Source organism: Camelus bactrianus, chromosome 22 (genome assembly GCF_048773025.1).
Source record: "Camelus bactrianus isolate YW-2024 breed Bactrian camel chromosome 22, ASM4877302v1, whole genome shotgun sequence".
Classification (NCBI taxonomy): domain Eukaryota; kingdom Metazoa; phylum Chordata; class Mammalia; order Artiodactyla; family Camelidae; genus Camelus; species Camelus bactrianus.
In genome coordinates, this window is record NC_133560.1 from 29,231,388 (window position 1) to 29,250,084 (window position 18,697).

The 18,697-nt window shown below is 52.0% G+C and overlaps 1 long non-coding RNA gene and 1 other non-coding gene across 2 annotated transcripts; both read right to left on the reverse strand.

The window, feature by feature from the left end:
* Positions 1-9,926: 9,926 nt before the first annotated feature.
* TRNAD-AUC (transfer RNA aspartic acid (anticodon AUC)) lies at positions 9,927-10,002 on the reverse strand. The gene has a single exon. It is a non-coding gene; the product is annotated as a tRNA-Asp (tRNA).
* A 6,469-nt stretch (positions 10,003-16,471) lies between these two features.
* LOC123611787 (uncharacterized) lies at positions 16,472-18,121 on the reverse strand. Its single transcript, XR_006718882.2, has 2 exons — positions 17,209-18,121; positions 16,472-16,747 (listed from the first exon to the last, which is right to left on the reverse strand). It is a non-coding gene; the product is annotated as an uncharacterized LOC123611787 (long non-coding RNA).
* Positions 18,122-18,697: the final 576 nt, after the last annotated feature.

Consider the following 18,697-nt stretch of genomic DNA (forward strand, 5'->3'; position numbering starts at 1 on the left):
TCCCAGAAAGCGGGGGTCGGGTGGAGTGGGAGTGAGGAAGGGGAAGGGACTGCCTCAAAACGAAACCAGCAGGGGCCCCTCCAGACCTCAACCCTCCTCTCTAGGGCTCAGGCTCTGAGCTGACCAGGTGTGGAGGGCCCAGGCTGCAGGGGGCTGAAGGCCACACCTCCAACCGCAGGCCAGGTGGGTGGAGGACCTGCCTGTTCTGCAGTCCCAGTGGCAACGACAGGGTGGCTCTGGAGGAGGAAGGAGGGTGGAGGGAGAGGCCAGGGCCCCATGGCAGCCTGAACTGGGGTGGAGGCTCGGGTTTCTGCCCAGGCTTCCCTGGGGAGAGAAGGAGGCCCGCAGAGAAGCACCTGGAGAATCAGGTGAGGGAGGGACCCAGGACGCCTTCTCCCCGCCACCGCCCCCAGCCTGACACTCACCCCTGGGGAAGGCCACGCCCCCTGCCAGGGGGTCATAGTGGACTAAATGAGGTGGTATCTGCTGACCCCCAGGAAGGAGTAGATCCTCTCCTGAGCAGTCCAAATCCCTTCTCCCTTCCCCCTGGCTGCACCCCAGGAAGTGGGCAGAGCTGATCTCGGTAACCCCATCTTCCCTCTCTGAGCCCTGGTGACCAGGGATCGGTGCAGAGACTGGCCTTCCCACCACCTTGGCTCACAGCTCTGCAGCCCTGTTTCCCCTTGGTCACTGTCTCTGTGGGCCACAAAGAGCTGGGGCTGTTCTGCAGCACCCAGTGCCCTGGAGAGAGCTCACAGAACTAGAGGCAGCGCCTGACAGACTGGGCGTCCACGCGGAGAGCGCACCCCAGGCAGGGGACCCCATGTGAGCAAGGGTGTGGCGGTGGGACGGCGCACAAAATCTTTAAGAACTGTCCAGCAGAGCAGTGACCACTCCTAACTGGCACGGGAAGGGACCTTGGCTCCGAAGAGGGTCAGATCTGTCCCACTATGCCTCGTGTTAACCCTTTAATTTCTGGTGGCCAGTGTGGGGGGCATAGGGGCTGGGGCACTGACTGCCACCAGGCGAGCAGAAGCCTATTCAGAGGGGGAGGGTGTAGCTCAGTGGTAGTTCAATCCCCAGTACCTCCGTTTAAAAAATAAAAACAGCGAAATACATAAATGAACAAATAAACCTAATCACCTCCCTTCCCAAGAAAAAAACCCCCAAAACCAAAAAAGAAGCATGTTGGCATTTCAGCCCCCACTGGCCTTGGGTGCAGGATCAGGTGGTAGCCAAGCGGGAAGCCAGGCCGTTTGGATGTCTGGCTAAGAACTGGAACTTTATGGTGGGGACGGTGGCCAACTACAAACTGGGCAGTGACCTCAGACAAGCAGGTTTGGGAAGATGAGTTAGCAAAGGAGCAGGACACTCAGAAAGACCACCACAGGGGTGCAGGCCAGTCCCCACCATGGCCATCCTTTGGGGTCACAGCAGCTAGGAAGGCATGGGTACCCAGGGAGGAATACAGGGCCACAGGGAAGTTGGCCTCAGGTTACAGGTCCTGCAAAAAGTCACAGGGAGCTGGGCCTGCAGGGCAGGGCAAGGCCTTTGACTGGAGACCCCCGTGCAGGCGGTCCCCCGGGACCCAGTGCTCAGATCTGTCGGTCCACAAACAGCCTCGTCCAGGTGGCCTGCCCTGGGTGGAGATGGAGATGAAGGCTAGCCCCTTATCTTCCGTCCCCATGTCCCCACTTCCTCCCAGAAGGCCAAGCCGTCCTGTCCCCAGCCAGCACCCTCTGTGCTGACGCACTTCCTCTCTGCTCTCCCGTGAGCCTCTTCGCACATTCCACCTGCACCTGCCCAGCTCCTGCCCCTGCTCCCTCACGTGTGGGGATCTGCTCAGAAGTCACCTTCCCTCCAGGAGGCCTCTCTGCCTTCTCCACACCCCCATAACCTTCCCTTGTGGCTGACGTCCCACCCCCAACCCCCATACTCACCTGCAAGGTCAGGCACTGAGGTCAGCTGCCATCCCCCTGCCTGGCAACCCATCTCCTTTCGTCTATAACAGCCCTGGATTTTGCAGTGGGGACCCAGAAAGCTTCTAAACGCAGCCACATCACCCACCTCACCCCTGATGCCCATGGGGGAACCAAGGGTCCAGGGGTAAGGGCTGCCCAGGGGTCAGGGTCAGGGAGGAGGAGGAGGGGAGGGGAGGAGAAGAGGGAGGGGAGGGGGAGAGGAGGGGAGGGGAGGGGAAAGCAGGGAGAAGCTGTGCAAGTCTTTCACTCACTCTTGGCATCCTGTCTTTGTACCTGCTGTTCCCTGTTCTGGAATTCCTCTTCCATTTCCCCCATCCCCACCCGTAACTCCTGCTTCAGGAGTTACGGGTGGGGAGGGGGCAGCCTCAGGGCAGCCTTTCCCTTACCCCTGCCAAGGGCTGCCAGACACCCCCCACCATGTAAACCCTCAGCATGATTGCTCCTTTGACTCTCCCATTGCCCATCTTCATGGCCTTGAACTTGGTGGTGGATTCTTCAACATGATACATACACACAAGCAGCACAAACAAAAACAGATGAACTTGGACTTGATCAAAATTAAAAACTAGGGTGCATCAAAGGACACCACCAAGAGAGGGAAGAGAAAGCCCACAGAGTGGGAGAAAGTATTTGCAAATCCTGTATGGGAGACCGGTCCAGTGCCCAGAATCCTTACAACTCAGCAACCAAAAGACAGTCGCCCCAATTAAAAAGGTGGGCAGAGGACCTGAAGGGACGCCTCCTCAGAGACGCTGAACAGGTGCCCGGTGAGCGCCTGGGGAGCTGCTGGACCGGGTCTCCCCGCACCCGGAGCTGGGCTGGAGGGGGCGGGGCCGATGGGAGCAGCCTCCTCACGGAGGGATGGGGTCTCCCCGGTACACATGAACCTCGAGGTGCACTGTCTCCTGCTTTCACCCCATGTTAAAGAGCAGGAAGTGGCTCCAGAGTGGCAAGAATGGGATCCTGTGTGACTTTGACTCCTCCCCTGCCGGGCGCTCTCCAACAAAGGGGAGGTGCAAGCCGGGCACAGGTGCAGGGAAGCCGACCGCCCACCTGGATGTGAGGACGCCCCTCCCCTCATCCCTCTCCTCCTCCCTCCCCACCCCTCCCCTCGGCCTGCCCACTCCTACCCCAGCTCTCCTTCTCATTAAAAGGGTGGGGCCATTTTCCAGGGGCCCTAGTTACCAGCCTGCCAGCCCTGCTGCTCTGTGCCACCCCCAGGGTCAGCCCCTGAGGTTCTGGGAGCGTCTCAGACCCCTCCCTTTTGAAGTTCCGGGTTGATAATGGGGCCAACTGGGTGGGGGTGGGGGTGGGGGTGGGGAAAGGATTTTCCCAGCGTCCAGCAGACACCCAGAGAGCCCGGGTGCCAGGCTGCCCCTGGGGTGCTCCTTCTCTCTGTGCATTTTAGGGTGTGCTTCTTACCCCCAGAAAATGCAAGGTCCCCATATATCACTTGTGGGTGGACACGCACTAATCAAAACCTCCTTCGGTTACCTTAACACCTGCCCTCATTCACAGCAGCATGATTCACAGCAGCCCAAAGTGGAGACCACCCACTGGCCATTAGCTGAGGGCTTCATAAGCGCAATGTGGTCCCTCCACACACGGGAGCATCGCTCCGCCGTGACCCGGAGAGCAGCCCTGACACCCGCCCCCACGGGGCCGGACCCCGAGAGCGCGGTGCTCAGGGAGAGAAGCAGACACAGGAGGACACACAGTGTGTGAGCCCATGGACGTGAAACGTCCAGAACAGGCCAGTCCCCAGACACAGAAGTGGGTTAGTGGTTGTCAGGGGCTGGGGGCAATACTGAAGGGGACAGGACAGTTTCCTTTTGGGCTGATGAGAATGTTCTAGATTAGACAGTGGTGATGGTTGCATAACTCTGTGAATGTCCTGAAAACCAGCGAACTGCACACTTTAAATGGTGAACTGTATGGTATGTGAATGATATCGCAATAAAGCTGTTACTAAAAACGAGCCGCCCCCTCCCATTGGCTCCCACACTTTCTATCTCCCTGAGCTGTATTCTCCTGTCCAGTCTAGGGGTTCCTTTTACAGGACCTGAGCCGGGTGAACTGGCCCACTCTTGCCCTTAACTGGCTCTCAGCCAGGCTCAGAAGACAGTGGCTCGGGGAGGGGGGAGGGGGCGGGATAGCTCAGTGGTGGAGCGCGTGCTTAGCACGCACAAGGTCCTGGGTTCAGTCCCCAGCACCGCCATTAAAAACAAGTAAATAAAAACCTCCTCCCCTTCCCCTGAGGCGGCAGCTCTGCGGCCCGGGCCATGGACCTCCCGCCACAGGAAGAACAGCAAGGGCTGAGGGGGACAAGGTCACACCGATTCCCAGAGACAAGCAGGCCTGCTGGGAAGTAAGCAGAGCAGGTGGGCCTCCAGTCCTGGTTGGCCAGACCACGAGCCCCAAGCCACTTGGCCTTGGGGGACACTGCCTATGCCCCACTCGCCGCCTAGCCCTGACTCAAGCCACATGGAGCCTCCTTCCTGGTGGTTTCTGGGCCAAGGGTCCCTGCTGGGTAGAGGCAGCTGACATCCGGTTCTGCCTTGGACCTTGCTCTGCGCCCTCCTACCGGGGACACTGTGGGACTGTCCTTGACATTCACCGGCCCGGGTCAGCAGTCATCAGGGCTTTGATCTTCCCAGAACCCAGTAGGGTGGGCATGATCCTCAGATCCCCTTCTCCAAGAGGGGGGGACTCTTGGAGGCCCAAGGTCACACAGGGAGAACTTGCCTTTGACCCTTTGACATTAACTATGAGAATCCACAGGCCAGAGGAAGGTCAGGAAAGCGGGCGGCAGGTGGTGGCCCCCCCGCCCCGCAGGCAGGGCACAGCCCTCCCTGACCCTGCACCTGACACAGCCGCCCTCCCTGTCTCCCTCTCTCCTCTTCTCTGTCTCTCCTCTTTCCCTCCCCGAAAGTGAAACTGGTGACACCAAAGTGAAACTGAAGCTACTGCGTCTCAGCCAAGCCAGCGAGGGAGAGAGGGCGAGCTAGCGGTGACTCCTCGGACAGCCCACGTGGCAGGCGGGATGGAGGGAGGAGTCGCTCCTTAAATTGCGGTGATTTTAAAAAAAGAAAGATGGAGGGGGAGGTCCAGCCAGCCAGAAATGCTGCCACGTTCTCCCCTTCCGCTCCTCCACTGCCTCGCCTGGCTGTGGGTCCGCTGGCTCCGCAGGCTCGCTGGGGGATGCCATCTTGTAGAAGGCCCTGGGGCAGGGGCGAGGGGGCACAAAACTGGCCTGGTTCACTCGAGGTCCCTTGGGTAAAGATGATCGAGGGGGCCCATCTCCACTTACTATCCAGCCTCAGGCCCCTGCACACATGGAAAACCAAGGTCCCCCGGCGTGGAGACAGGCTGCCTGGGGCAGTGCAGGGTGGGATGGGGAGGAGGCTCTGCGTGGGGAGTCGGGGTGGGGAGGGCAGCCGGGTGGCTCAAGGGCTGGGACTGGGCCACCAGTCAAGTGGAGGCCACCAGGAAGTGGTTTTCCTTCTCTGCAGAGCACAGAGAGGGAGGAGCAAGCAGGCGCGTTAGATCCTGGGCATAGCAACCCCCACCCCCACCCCCGCATCGGGCCATCTTGGGGGTGGGGCTCCTGGGCCCTGGTGGGTGTTGAGCGGCCTCCCTGGCCCCCATCCACTTGGTGCCAGGAGCGCCCCCAATATGACAACCAGAGTTGTCCCAAGGAAGTGGGGAGGGGGGAAATCACATCCCTCCCCCCACCGATGGGACCCACTGCCCTAAGCAAATTCCCTGAGCCAGGCTGTGGAGAGTGACAGGGACAGAGCTCTGGGCTGAACCCCAGAGGCAGGCAGGCGGGCTCACCCCCTACCCCAGATTTGGAGCACTCAGCCGAGGTTCTGAGAGGCCCCTTGGAGCTGTTGTCCAGCCTGGATGTGAAGGGGAGTCCAGGAGACCAGCGCTCAGGTGGAGAGGGGAGCCAGGGCCCGCGGGGACCAGGAGCTTCCGGCTGGAAGGGCTCGCTGCGCAGACGGGAGTCAGAGAGTAGGGGAGGGAGGGAAGGAGGGGCGGCACCAGGTGTCCCACCTCTGGAGGTGTCTATGCCACCTCTTACGTGAGGTGCATAGACCCCCGGGGGTACATAGACCAGACACCGCCCCCACCTCGGCTATGAACTCAGCGTCTGCTGCTTAGAAAACGCTTCTCCGTGATGCTGGGGGCCATCTGTCCGAGGAGAGGGCTCAGGGCAGGGGCCCTGGGCGCTCGGTGACGCAGCTGAAGTATTTCGATACTTGCACACCTGGTTTGGCCACCCCGGGCTGTGCTAGTTAAAAGTTAGCTCTGCCCCAGAGCCTGCCTGGGAGGGGCCCGGGCCCTGGGAGGAGCCTGGACGGGAGGAGGCCTCCACCCACCGGGGAACCGGAGGGGTTTCCGGAGGCTCACCTGGCCTGCCGCGCACCCGGGCACCGGTTCCGGGTTTCTTGGGCACCCAGGGCAGGCAAAGTCCCTGCCCACAGGCCCAGCCTCAGGCCTGCAAGTGGTCACAGCGGGGCTTGAAGCCTCCAAAGCCGGGGCGGGGAGCCACTGGTCTCTGTATGGTGGCCAGTGGCCTTCATGTTCTTTCCTTTCTAATGCCCTCACTTGCCCAAACTAAAAGGCTGGGCTTTGTTACGTGGGACCCCAAAGTATTTTCTTTTCTTTTCTTTTTTTTTTTAAATCTTTTGTTTAAACAGACCATGATTTTTTTTTATTGTGGTAAAACATACAGAAAACCTACCACCAATAGTGAAGCAGGTCAGACAGAGAAAGACAAATATCATATGCTATCATGTCCATGTGGAATCTGAAAAAATGACACACACAGAAACAGACTCACAAACATAGAAAACAAAGCTATGGTTACCAAAGGGTAGGGGGAGGGACAAAAGGGATAAAGTAGGAGTTTGGGATTAGCAAATACTAACTACTGTATATAAAATAGATAAACAACAAGGACCTACTGTACAGCAAAGGGAACTATAGTCAATGTGTAACAACCTATAATGAAAAAGACTATGAAAAAGAACATATATGTGTAACTGAATCACTATGCTCTACCCCGGAAACTAACACAACATTGTAAATCAACTATACTTCAATTAAAAAAAAAAAGTTACCATCTTAACTATTTTTAAGAGCACCGCTCAGTGGCATTAAGCACATTCACATGGTTATGCAACCATCCCCTCCACCCATCTCCAGAACTTTCTCATCTTCCCAAACTGAAACTCTGCCTTCATTAAACACTGACCCGCCCCCACTGTAAAAAGGCTATAACTCAATAAAAAAATGTTAAAAAAAAAAAAAAAACCACTGACCCGCCCCAAGGGAGAGGGTGCCGTTCAGCGGTAGAGTACATGCTTAGTATGCATCAGGTCATGGACGCGTGTTAAATAAAAATAATAATAATAAGTAAATCGAACTGGCTCCCCCCAAAAACAAATAAAATAAGATAAAACACACTGACCCTCCCTATCCTCTCCCCCAGCCCCTGGCCCCCACCATCTACTTCCTGTCTCTATGGATGTGACTCCTCTAGGGACCTCATGTGAGTGGAATGAGGCAGTATTTATCCTTCTGTGTCTGGCTTATTTCACTGAGCATCATGTTTCCAAGTTTCATTCACAGTGTAGCCTGTGTCAGACTCTCCTTCCTTTTCAAGGCTGAGTAATATTCCACTGTGTGGATAGACCACAATTTGTTTCCCTATCATTTGTCGATGGTCACTTGGGTTTCTTCCACCTTTTGGTTGCTGTGAATAATGCTGCTATGAACACAGGCGTACAAACACCTGTACAGTTTTAGGAATTGAACTTTGCTCTGGGTTATCTGACTTAGGCCTTGGCAGCCTGGTCAGCATTTTGACCAAATGAGTCTGGTGGAAGGACCCCCACAAGGTTTCCAGGAGGTTCTCCTGACAGTGTGTTGATTCGCCTTCCGGGAGTAGAGCGTCCCACTCGCTGACTGAGCCCAGTGCTGTATGCTAGGCAGTGAGAGGAGACTCAGGACCAAGGCCAGGTCTGACATCCTGCCTCCCTTGGGAATGCTCCAGAATCAAGTCCCCCTTCCATCTATAAGCCCTAAGCCATACAGAAGTCTCCGGCAAACCAGGCTCTGCTATCGGTCAGTCTGTCTGTCCTTCCTTGTGGGACATGGCTCCCTGTCTCCTTTCAGCGTCCTGGTCTCATCCCTGGAATGGTTTGGTAAGACTACGACCTCCCTTGAGCTGAACACTAGACCTCTATTAATGTGGCCTGAAATCACATTAGCTTTTCCAGAATCCTAGCTGCACTCCTAATTCCCTGGTTTGCCCATTCAAACCTGTGGTGGGCAGAATAATGGTCTCCCAGAGACGTCCGCATCCTAACCCCTGGAACCTGTGAGTGTGCTCCCTTACGTGGTTAGAGGGACTCTGCAGGTGGGATTAAGTCGAGGACCCTGAGATGGGAGATTATCCTGGATTACGCACAGGGGCCCAGTGTCACCACAGGGTCCTTATCAGAGGGAGGCGGGAGGGTCAAAGTCAGAGAGAGACGGGAGATGCCACGCTGCTGGTGGTGAGGATGGAGGGCGGGGCCGCGAGCCAGGGATGCGGCACCTCTAGAAGTTGGAAGAGGCAGGAGCTGCTTCTCCCTGGAGACTCCGGAGGGACCAGCCCCGCCCACGCCTGGGTTTTAGCCTTTATGACCCATTTTGGACTTCTGATCTCTAGAAATGTAAGAAAATTAATTTGTGTAGTATTAAGTCACTAAATTTTTGGTAATTTGCTACAACTGCCTTAGGAAACTCATACAAAACCCTCATAGGATATTCTCTTTCTATCTTGTGCAGTTATTTATTTACTTACTTTTTAGAAAAACAATATATAGTCATTGAAGAAAACTCAAATATTCAGAAAAGCAAAGTCGTCCTGTCCCACCACCTGAAGACGTGCGCTGTCGAGACCTCAGTGTGTATATTGTGAGTAGCCGTGCGCATATTGTTAAGACTAATACAACTTGGGGGGCGGGTACAGCTCAGGGGTAGAGTGTGTGCTTGGCTTGCACAAGGTCCTGGGTTCAATCCCTGGTACTTCCATTAAAAAATAAATACAAATTTAAAATAAATAAATATAAATAAATAAAGCTAATTACCTCCCCCAAATGCTTTTTTTTTTAATTTAAAAAGTAAAATAAAAAAAAAAAGAACAAGAGGAATTTCATGAGTCACCGGTTTGTAGCCCACCTTTCTCACTTCTCCAGCCTGACCTTTCAAATTACTTGCTTTGGATACCTTTCTAGATATGGAATCTCTGGGTCAAACACGATACATGTTTTTAGGCATTTTCAGCAGAGAGGTTTTTTTTCTGGTGTTTTTATTTCTTTGTGTGTGTGTATGTTTTAATTAAGGTATTGGTGACATATAGTAAAATGCACAGATATTAAGTATAGACTTGGGTGAATTTGACAAATGTATATACCCACGTGGCCTCAATTTTTGCTCTTTTCTTTGTTGTTAAATAAAGGCTTTATTCTGGACAAATTTTAGATTCACAGAAAAATCACGAAGACTCTAGACAGGCTTCCCAGCACGCTTCTCCCAGCCTCCCCTTCCGTTTCCACTACTTTCTCATCTTCCCAAACTGAAACTCTCTTCCCAGCCGTCAGCTGACTTTTGAAAGTGCGCACAGAACTTCACAGTTCCCCCAGGAAAGTTATTAGTATTTATTTGTGTGTTTGTCGCGATGCACCTTGAATCCAAACTTACTGCCCTTCTCCCAGACTGCTCTCCTGTAGAGCTGGTAAGCTAGCCTTCAGCAGCTTCAATATCTTGTTTTCATTTTTAATTTTAATTTTTTGGTGGTGGGGAGAAATAATTAGATTTGTTTATTTATTTAGTTAGTTTGTTTTGGGAGGAGGTAATTAGATTTATTTATTCACTTATTTCTTTTAATGGAGGTACTGGGAATTGAACCCAGGACCTTGTGTATGATAAGCATGTGCTCTAACCACTGAGCTATACCCTCTCCCTATTTGTTTGTTTGTTTTTGGGGGGGTAATTAGGCTTAATTATTTATTTTTTTAGTGAGTACTGGGGATTGAACCCAGGACCCCCTGCATGCTAGGCATGCTGTCTACCACTGAGCTATACCCTCCCCCACATCTTAGCATCTATATTCGAATTCACTGGTGGAAAAGATTAGACAGATGGATATGTTTAGATATGGGCGTAGACATACACACATATATACGACATGCTGAAGTCCTAGCTGCCAGGACCTTAGAATGCGATTATTTGCAAATAGAGCTGTTAAAGATGTAATCAGTTAATGAGAGTTCGTGCTGGAGCAGAGTGGGCCCCTGATCAAATACGACTGCTGTCCTCCTAAGAAGGGGCGTCTGGATGCAGAGACAGACGCGCACAGAGGGAAGAGGACGTGAAGGCATCTGGGGGAAGCTGGCACCTGCAAGCCAAGGAAAGCCTGAGGCTACCGGAAGGAAGCAGGGACAGATCCCTCCCCTGCGCCTTTGGAGGGAGAATGGCCCTGCTGATACCTTGACTTTGGACTTCTGGCCTCCAGAACTGAGAGAAAACACATTTCTGCTCTTCCAAGCCACCCAGTCTGAGGGGCTTTTTCACAGCAGCTGAAGGAAACTAACTTATATACATATTTCCTAGGGTCCTTATAAGAGGGTGGTAGGAGGGTCAGAGACAGAGAGATGGGAGGATGTCAAGCTTCTGGTTTTGAAGCTGGAGGAAACAGATCATGAGCCTTTTAAAAATAGGTATATAAGGGGAGAGAGACTAGCAAGCCCAAGGTCTTGAGTTCAATCCCCAGGACCTCCATTAAATAAATAAATAAATAAATAAGTAAATAAATAAATAAGTAAGTAAATAAACTTAATCACCTCCCCCCACAAAGAAACAAACAAAAATTTATTTTTAAGTCAGTGTGTATATATCACATATACATAGTTACTTATAGTTAATTAATATTAAAAATAAACGTGTACATGCAGTAACACACACAGCAAGCAGATCTAAGGACATGCCACGTTTATCTACTGTGTTCTATTTGCTCATCAACATTCCTTAGAATGTTCCAGACTCCCCTGCACCACCCCAGCCACAGTTTGCTGGAGTCCAGGTAACCCTCTGCCTGCCATTGCCTATTATTCGGTCCAACAAGCAAATGAAGATCCCCTCGGCATGACTTGCCTCTAGGGAGCTCGCATGGGTTCCCAATGCTCACTGTTTGTCTCGTCCATGAGGTTAGAGACAAACTGTCATTCCTGAACCAAACCTGTACTGGGTACCGCTCTCTCAGTGACAGTATTCTGAGCCCTGGGGATCAGACGGTGAACAGCCAGGCCACTTTGCCAGAAGTTGGTTTCTGTAACCTGACTCTCAACTCCCTTCTGTTCCACTGGCCTCCTTCCCAGCCCCTTCTGCTGGACCCCACCGTTGGCGTCCCCCAGCCCTGGGATGCCCTCTCAGTCCCCACTTCCTTGGGGGATGTCATGTGCCTCAGAGTTTGGGGAGACCCAACCCCCGCCCTGGCACTCCTCATTCTTCTACCCACCTGCCTGCTCAGCTCCTCTGCTGGACATCTGATGGACACTCCATCACAAAAGGGAAAACAGAACTCTTCACCCCACCCTGGCTGTCATCCCAAACCCATCCATCATGCCGTAAAACCAGGCATGCTCTTTGGGTTTTTTGCTTTCTGTCCCCGCAACACATCTGACCCAGCTTCAAATCATCTCAATTCAACCTCCAAAAGAGACCCTCTCCTCCTTCTCCCACTGTGCTCGCTGGGATGCCCACACCAGCTCCCTACTGGCCTTACCCTGGGGTGATTAACAAATCATAAAGCAGGGCACTCCTCTGCTCAAATCCCAGCTAATGTCTTTCCAGTAACATTCTGGGGGGGAACTTCCTACTCTCTTAATTTTCATTTTTTCCAAAGGGAAAAGATTTAATTTTATTCCTAAATAACCACACTTCATACTAATGGGACATTCCCAGACTTTGGAATGAGCTGGAACATGGCCACTCATATTCTGTTCCAGGCCGACTTTCCTTTTCAACTTAAAAAAAATTTCTGGTAACATAAAATTTACCACTATAACCATTTTTAAGTGTACAATTCAGTAGCATTAAGCACATTCACATTGTTCTGCAACCATCCCCATCATCATCTCCAGAACTTTCTCATCCTCCCAAACTGAAACTCTGTCCCCGTGAAACACTGACTCCCCCTCCCCTCCCCTAGCTGCTGGCCCCCACCGTCTACTTCCTGTCTCTATGGATGTGACATCCTCTAGGGACCTCCTGTGAGTAGGATCAGACAGTATTTGTCCTTTTCTGTCTGGCTAATTTCACTGAGCACCACATCCCTAGGGTTCATCCATGTTGTAGCAGGTGTTGGAATCTCCTTCCTTTTTAAGGCTGAGTAATATTCCATTGTGGATGGACTACATTTGGCTTATTCATTCATCTGTGGATGGACATTTGGGTTGTTTCCATGGTTTAGCTATTGTGAGTACCGCGGCCGTTAAACATGGGTGTTGCTTTGCTTTTTGAAAATTGAGATGTCATTCACATACCCCAAAATTTGCTCTTTAAAGTGTACAATACAGTGGTTTCAGTATATTCGCAGATTTACATAACCCTCACCACTGTCTTGTTTTAGAACATTTCCATCACCCTACAAAGCAATGCAGTCCCCATTAGCAGTCACCCCCATCCCTTCCCCAGCCCCTGGTAACTAGGAACCCCCTCTCTGCGTCTGAGGACTGGCCTGTTCTGGACGCCTCACATCCATGGAGTCACACGCTGTGTGTCCTTCTGTGTCTGCTTCTCTCACTGAGCACCGTGGCCTCAAAGTCCATCCACATGGTAGCAAGTGTCAGTGCTTCCCTCCTTTTTATGGCTAAATCCATGACACTTTAAATAAAGTCCTGGCCTGCAGGTGCCCCTTCACTACCCTCTTAATCTGCTGCTCCAGCCACACTGGCCTCCATCACAAAACTCAGACCCACCCTTTACCCACATGCCTGGTAACCCATCCTCCGACCCTCATTCAGGTCTCTGTTCAAACACCACCTCCTTTGAAGAATTCTACCTGATGACCATTTAAATAAAAGAACCAGCTCCCAGACAAACCTAGACGTTGTCTGATTCTATGGGGTCTCTGTGCCCTCTGCTGTCTTTGGGCTATTGTACAACTGTGTACATTGTGAAAAACGGTTGCTTAGAGCAATGATTCTTGTCCCCAGAAATACAAAGTGGTTGCACATAGTCATGTTTTGCTTCTGTTTGTAAATTCATTCCAGCATTTCCCACCTGTCTACATATGAATGTTCTTCAGATTTTCCTTTGAACCCGTTGTAACATCTTACTGGCTCCCTCAATTAATGATTGAAATAAAATCTTTTGACACATGTTCATTAAAAAACAAACAAACAAACAAACAAAGAAACAAACAATCAAAGCTCCCAGACCCCCATCAATGTCTGTTCAGTGCCTCGGGTTAACCGTCTTCACTCAGCTCACCAGTCATTGTCTGAACTCCTTTGATTTGCTTGTCTTCTCTATCCTCCACTAGAATACAAGCTGGAGATCAGGGACTTGGCTCATGGGCTGGCTAAGTGGGTTTCCAGGAAGACCGATCGCTGAGCAGAATGTTCTCGAATCATCATGGGGTCCTCTTCAAGCTCAGTGACCCTGCAGGTTTTAGAACCTGCCTGTGTCCCACCCTTTTTCAAAGGTGGAACACCTTCCCCCAGCTCTCTTTCTCAGAACTTCCTCCGGGAATATGAACTAGGAGTCCCTGGGCCCACGTGCAAACTGTTTTAATACCTCGAGGCCCAGTTACAGCCCCAAATTCACCCACAGCAGCTAGGAAGGCCCCTCATCCACTCTCCCTTGGATCATGGTTGTGAGAACGGCCAATACCTGTTGAAAAACCTACAGATATTTGACCCAAGTGCCCGAAGACACCTCACCTTGTTTTGTGGCTGCGTTGTAAGCCTGTGGAAGAGGTACAGCCCTCACTGCCATTGGCGAGCTGAGGCCCAGAATGGGAGGGTGACCAGGGTCAGACAAAATGACTGGTTTTAAGAAACACCAGATTCAGGCAAGGGAGACTTAGGGGTTCATCAACCACCCCCATAGACTGTGGGGGAGCAGGGGTCTGGGATGGAAAGCAGCAGGCTCCCCGTGCAAACTCAGCTCAGGGCCCAGGTCTGGAGAAATGGCAGACTCCATCTTGCCCAGAGCTCACTTGGTCCAGAGACTATCTTCTACGTCATCCCCCAGGAGGGAGGGAACTCTCAGGAACTCAACGTGTACCAGCAAAGAAGCTCCCAAGATGGCACCTAACATCCCCACTTGAAAATCTTTACAACCCAGGGAAACCTGAACTCCAGTCCCCCTTTGAAGCTCAGCACCTATATGACCTTCTGTAGTACTGAGATATCATCTCTGAAAGTATCTCAGGCATTTGGAAGGTTAGATGAGACAATAACGTCATAAGGGTTTTGTAAGCTGCAAAATGTCCTGCAGTCGAAAGGAACGATCTAGTATAACTGAATCACTTTGCTGCACACCTGAAACTAACATTGCAAATAAACTACACTTCAATAAAACTTTTTTTAAAAAGAATGATATGTGTGTATATATATATGTGTGTGTATATACATATGATTTTTATTGAGATATAATTCCCATGCTATACAATTCACTCTTTCAAAGTGTATAATTCAGCAATTTCTAGTATAGTCACAGAGTTGTGAAACTGTCACCGCTGTCTAATCCCAAAACATTTTCCTTACCCCAAAAAGAAACTTCCTGTCTGGTAGTCCCTCTCTATCCTCCCCAACACCTCCCAGCTCCGGGCATCACTAACCCACTCTGTCTCTGTGGATCTGCCCGTTCTGGACGTTTCATGCAAATGGAATCACACACCATGTGGCCTTTTGTATCTGGCTTCTCTCGCTGAGCATCAGGTTTTCAAGGGTCATCCACATTGTAGTGAGTGTCAGTACTTCACTCCTTTTTAAGGCTGAATAATATTCTATGGTATGGATGGAATGCATTTTATTTATCCGTTAACCAGTTGATGGACATTTGGGCTGTTTCTACTTTTGGCTACTAGGAATAATGCTGTGTGAGTATTTGTGTTGTCATTTTTCTTGGGTAGGCACCTAGGAGTGGAATTGCTGTATCACATGGTTACTCTCTGTTTTGCCATTTGAGAAATTGCCAAACTGTTTTCCACAGCAGCTGTAACATTTTGCACACCCACCAGCCACATATGAGGGTTCCAGTTTCTCTATACCCTCATGAACACTTACTATGAGCTGTCTTTTTGATTCTAGCCATCCTAGTAGGGGTGAAGTGGTGTCTCCTTGTGGTTTTGATTTGCATTTCTCTGATGACTAATGATGTTGGGCAGTATTTCATGAGCTTGATTGGTCATTTATATATATATTTTGAGAATTGACTATTCAAGTCATTTGCCCATTTAAAAAAACTGGTAGTGTTTTTATTGCTGAGTTTAAGATTTCTTTATATATTCTCGGGAGGAGACCCTTAGGAGATCTATGATTTGCAAATACTTTCCCCTGTTCTATGAGTTTTTCCTTTACTTTCTCAATGGTGTCATTTGAAGCACATTAGTTATGGAATGTGTTACTTTAGAAGTATTTCTTTTGATTTTATTATAAGTAATGCATGTATCATACAAAATTCAAAATATCAAAGAGTAGAGAATGAACAGAAACTCTCTCACTCTGCTCCCCATTCTCCTTATTTGTCCACCCCAGAAGAAACCCGTTTATGGTGACAAGAATCATCTGTTCAAAATATTATATAACTTTGCAGCCTAGCCAATGTAACTCAAATTCAAGTCACCCACTCCAATGCTGTGTGTCTTTGGCAAGTTTCTTGGCCTCTCTGGGTCTCCATGTCTTATTGTGTACATCAGGGATGATAAACCCTGCTACGCAGATGAATAAAATAGCACTCAAAGGTAGAACTCATACTCACCCTAGAACAAATCTGTTTTGAGGTAAGTGCCAAATATTTATCAATTTTTATATTGTTTTATTGCTAAGATGGAGCTGGTCCTGCTACATTCCAAGAACCCTTTAGCCAAGCATCTTTGGCAGGGGGTGGGGGGGTGGTCTGAAATTAAAAAATGCCTTGAGTGTGTGTGTTTTTCACCTTTGGAAATGTGGGTTTCACCTCTACCCTGGCTGGGAACAGGGTGCGGAGGGCATGGCCCAAATAAGAATAATTACAGTAACAACATCATCACATCTATGGTGTGTTGAGGACTTCCCACCATAGGCACTGTACTATTTAAGTGTGTTACATGTACCACCTTGTTTCTCCTTTGTCATTAACCTAGGAAGTCTCTATCAGTATTCTCTCCAAAGGACTCTGAGGGTCAGAGAGGTTAAGTAATCTGCCCAAGGTCACACAATAACTCAATTTTACATGCTTTATTAGGTTTTAAAATAGTATCTATTTGGGTATCTTCTGAGGGGCGAGGAGAGGGTAGGGACTAAAGAGTGAGGGTCAGGACAAAGCTTTGCCCCCTCTCCCTCTCTTTTCACTGCAGGGGCAGGAGTGGTCATGAAGGAGGGATATGCCATTTCTGAGTTTCCTGAAGGATCCATCTGCAGCCCCTCTGGCAGGGTCCAGAGCCAGAGGAAGCTAGATTTGACATCCTTGCACACGGTCCCTCTCTGGGCCTCAATTTTCTGAAATATAAGGTGGAAATCATGTAACACCTGCTTCTTCCAGGGGCCTGATAAGGATTAGATTCAATGCCAATCTTACATACGAGTTCCCTGCCCCTTCTGAGTCAGGTTATCAACTGCAGAGAAGGGCGCCGGATATCTGAGGCTGGGTGGTACCCGGGGTGGGGGTGGGGCCACTGAGTCACCCCTTGCCTCTGGCTGAATAGTTGGAGCTTGGGGGGATAGCAAGTAAGACCATTTAGGATTAAGGCCTGAGCGTCAGGTATATACAGAGCCCAAGCACGGTCCTGGGATCTGCAGACCGTGATTCTCCTTGGCCCTTCTAGTCCCAAGGCTGATGGCAGGGTGGTTTAAGGAAGGAAGAGGGCTTATATCCCAGGCAGGGTCGTTAGAGCAAAGTCCCTGGGTTCCGCCCTCACTCTGGACCCATGTGGCCCCTCCCTCAGTACCTTCCCACTCACCCGGGGCTGGTTTCAGGCTGCAAGTCCTGGGGCTGTCACTTCCCTTCTGGGGGCCTCCCGGGTTTCCCCTTGAAGCCAAATTATTATTACAAAAGCCAATTCAACCCGTTGGGAGTTGAAAGGCACTTTTAATACGTGTGTGAAGAGGCAATAAAGGGCAGGAGTTTAGGGGGGTGGGGGGGAAGTAAGCTTTGAAGTCAGAGAAGGACAGACTGGGTGCATTTCACCCAAGGCAGTGGAAGTTTCCTGCCTGTAAGGTAATGGTGGTAAAAATGATAATGACAATAAAGAATGATCATGATAATGGCATTAGATGTTAGAATGGAGGTAAACAGGACCCCGGACAGAGCCAGCCACTCTAGAAGCGCGCAGTAAACGACAACTATGAAGCAGGTGCCAGTCTTTCCGACCAAGGGAATAAGGAAGGGGAAACTGAGGCTCAGAGACCCTCAAGCGGCTGATCGCACCAGCCGGCCCTCCCCGGGCGCCTACTGTGTGCAGCGGGCAGCTGGCCGGGCCGGGTCAGGCTGTTCTCACCACTCGTCCCCTCCTCCCGCTCTCCCGTCCCCCGCCGGACCTCTCCCACGACCGGGGAGGAAGTGGGAGAAATGGACAGGGAAAAAAAGTTGGGCTGAGGCAACGCCTCCCCGCTCCCCACCTCCGCCCCTCCTGAGCCACGCAGACCCTTGCGGGAGCGGACCGCAGGACCCAGGCGTCCGCAGCTGGGTCCCTGTCCCGCCCAGTGGCCCGCAGTTGGGTAGGGGAACTTGGAAAGCCAGGAAAACAACAGCCCAGCCCGCCCCTCGCCAACCCCTTCCCCCGCTACGCCCCTGGCGCAGCGGGCGGAGGCGACTCCTTTATATAATCGCGGGCGGGCAGGTTGGCTGTTTCATTTAGGGACCCGGGTGCCCAGCGGACCCGAGCCGTCATCCGAAAGCCCGCCCGCGGGTCCCTTCCGCGGCTGGGGAAACTGAGGCTCCGGGAGGGCGGGCGCATGGCCCGCGGTCCCCACCCCCTAGCCCCCCACCCACCCCCAGCAGCCGGGGCAGCCGCGACCCACGCCCGCGTCGGTCCACGCAGTGCGCACAGCCTTCCCCGCCCCCGCTGCCATCCTGCCACGCCCCAGGCGTCGGGGGCAAAGCCCGCGCCCCCCCGCACCCGCCTCTGCGCGGAGGCTGGGGGCCTGTTTATCTGGAGGCCCCCACCCCCCTCCACCCCGGGGGGCCCGCTCCCCCCGCGCCCCGGGGAGCTCTGGGGCCAGATAAGCTGGCAGGCTGGCACGGCGCCGCGCAGCGGGGCGGAGAGGTCAGAGGAGGGGGGGCGCGCTGGGGGCGGGCTGGACCCCCCCCCAACTTGACAAAACCTAGTAACAGCCCGGTCTCTCCGGCGCAGCGGGCGAAGCCCCACGGGAGGGCAGAGACGTGGCAAGAGGGGACCTGCCGAGCCTGTTCTGGCCTCTGAGGCCGGGGTGGGGGGGGCGGGCTGGGCG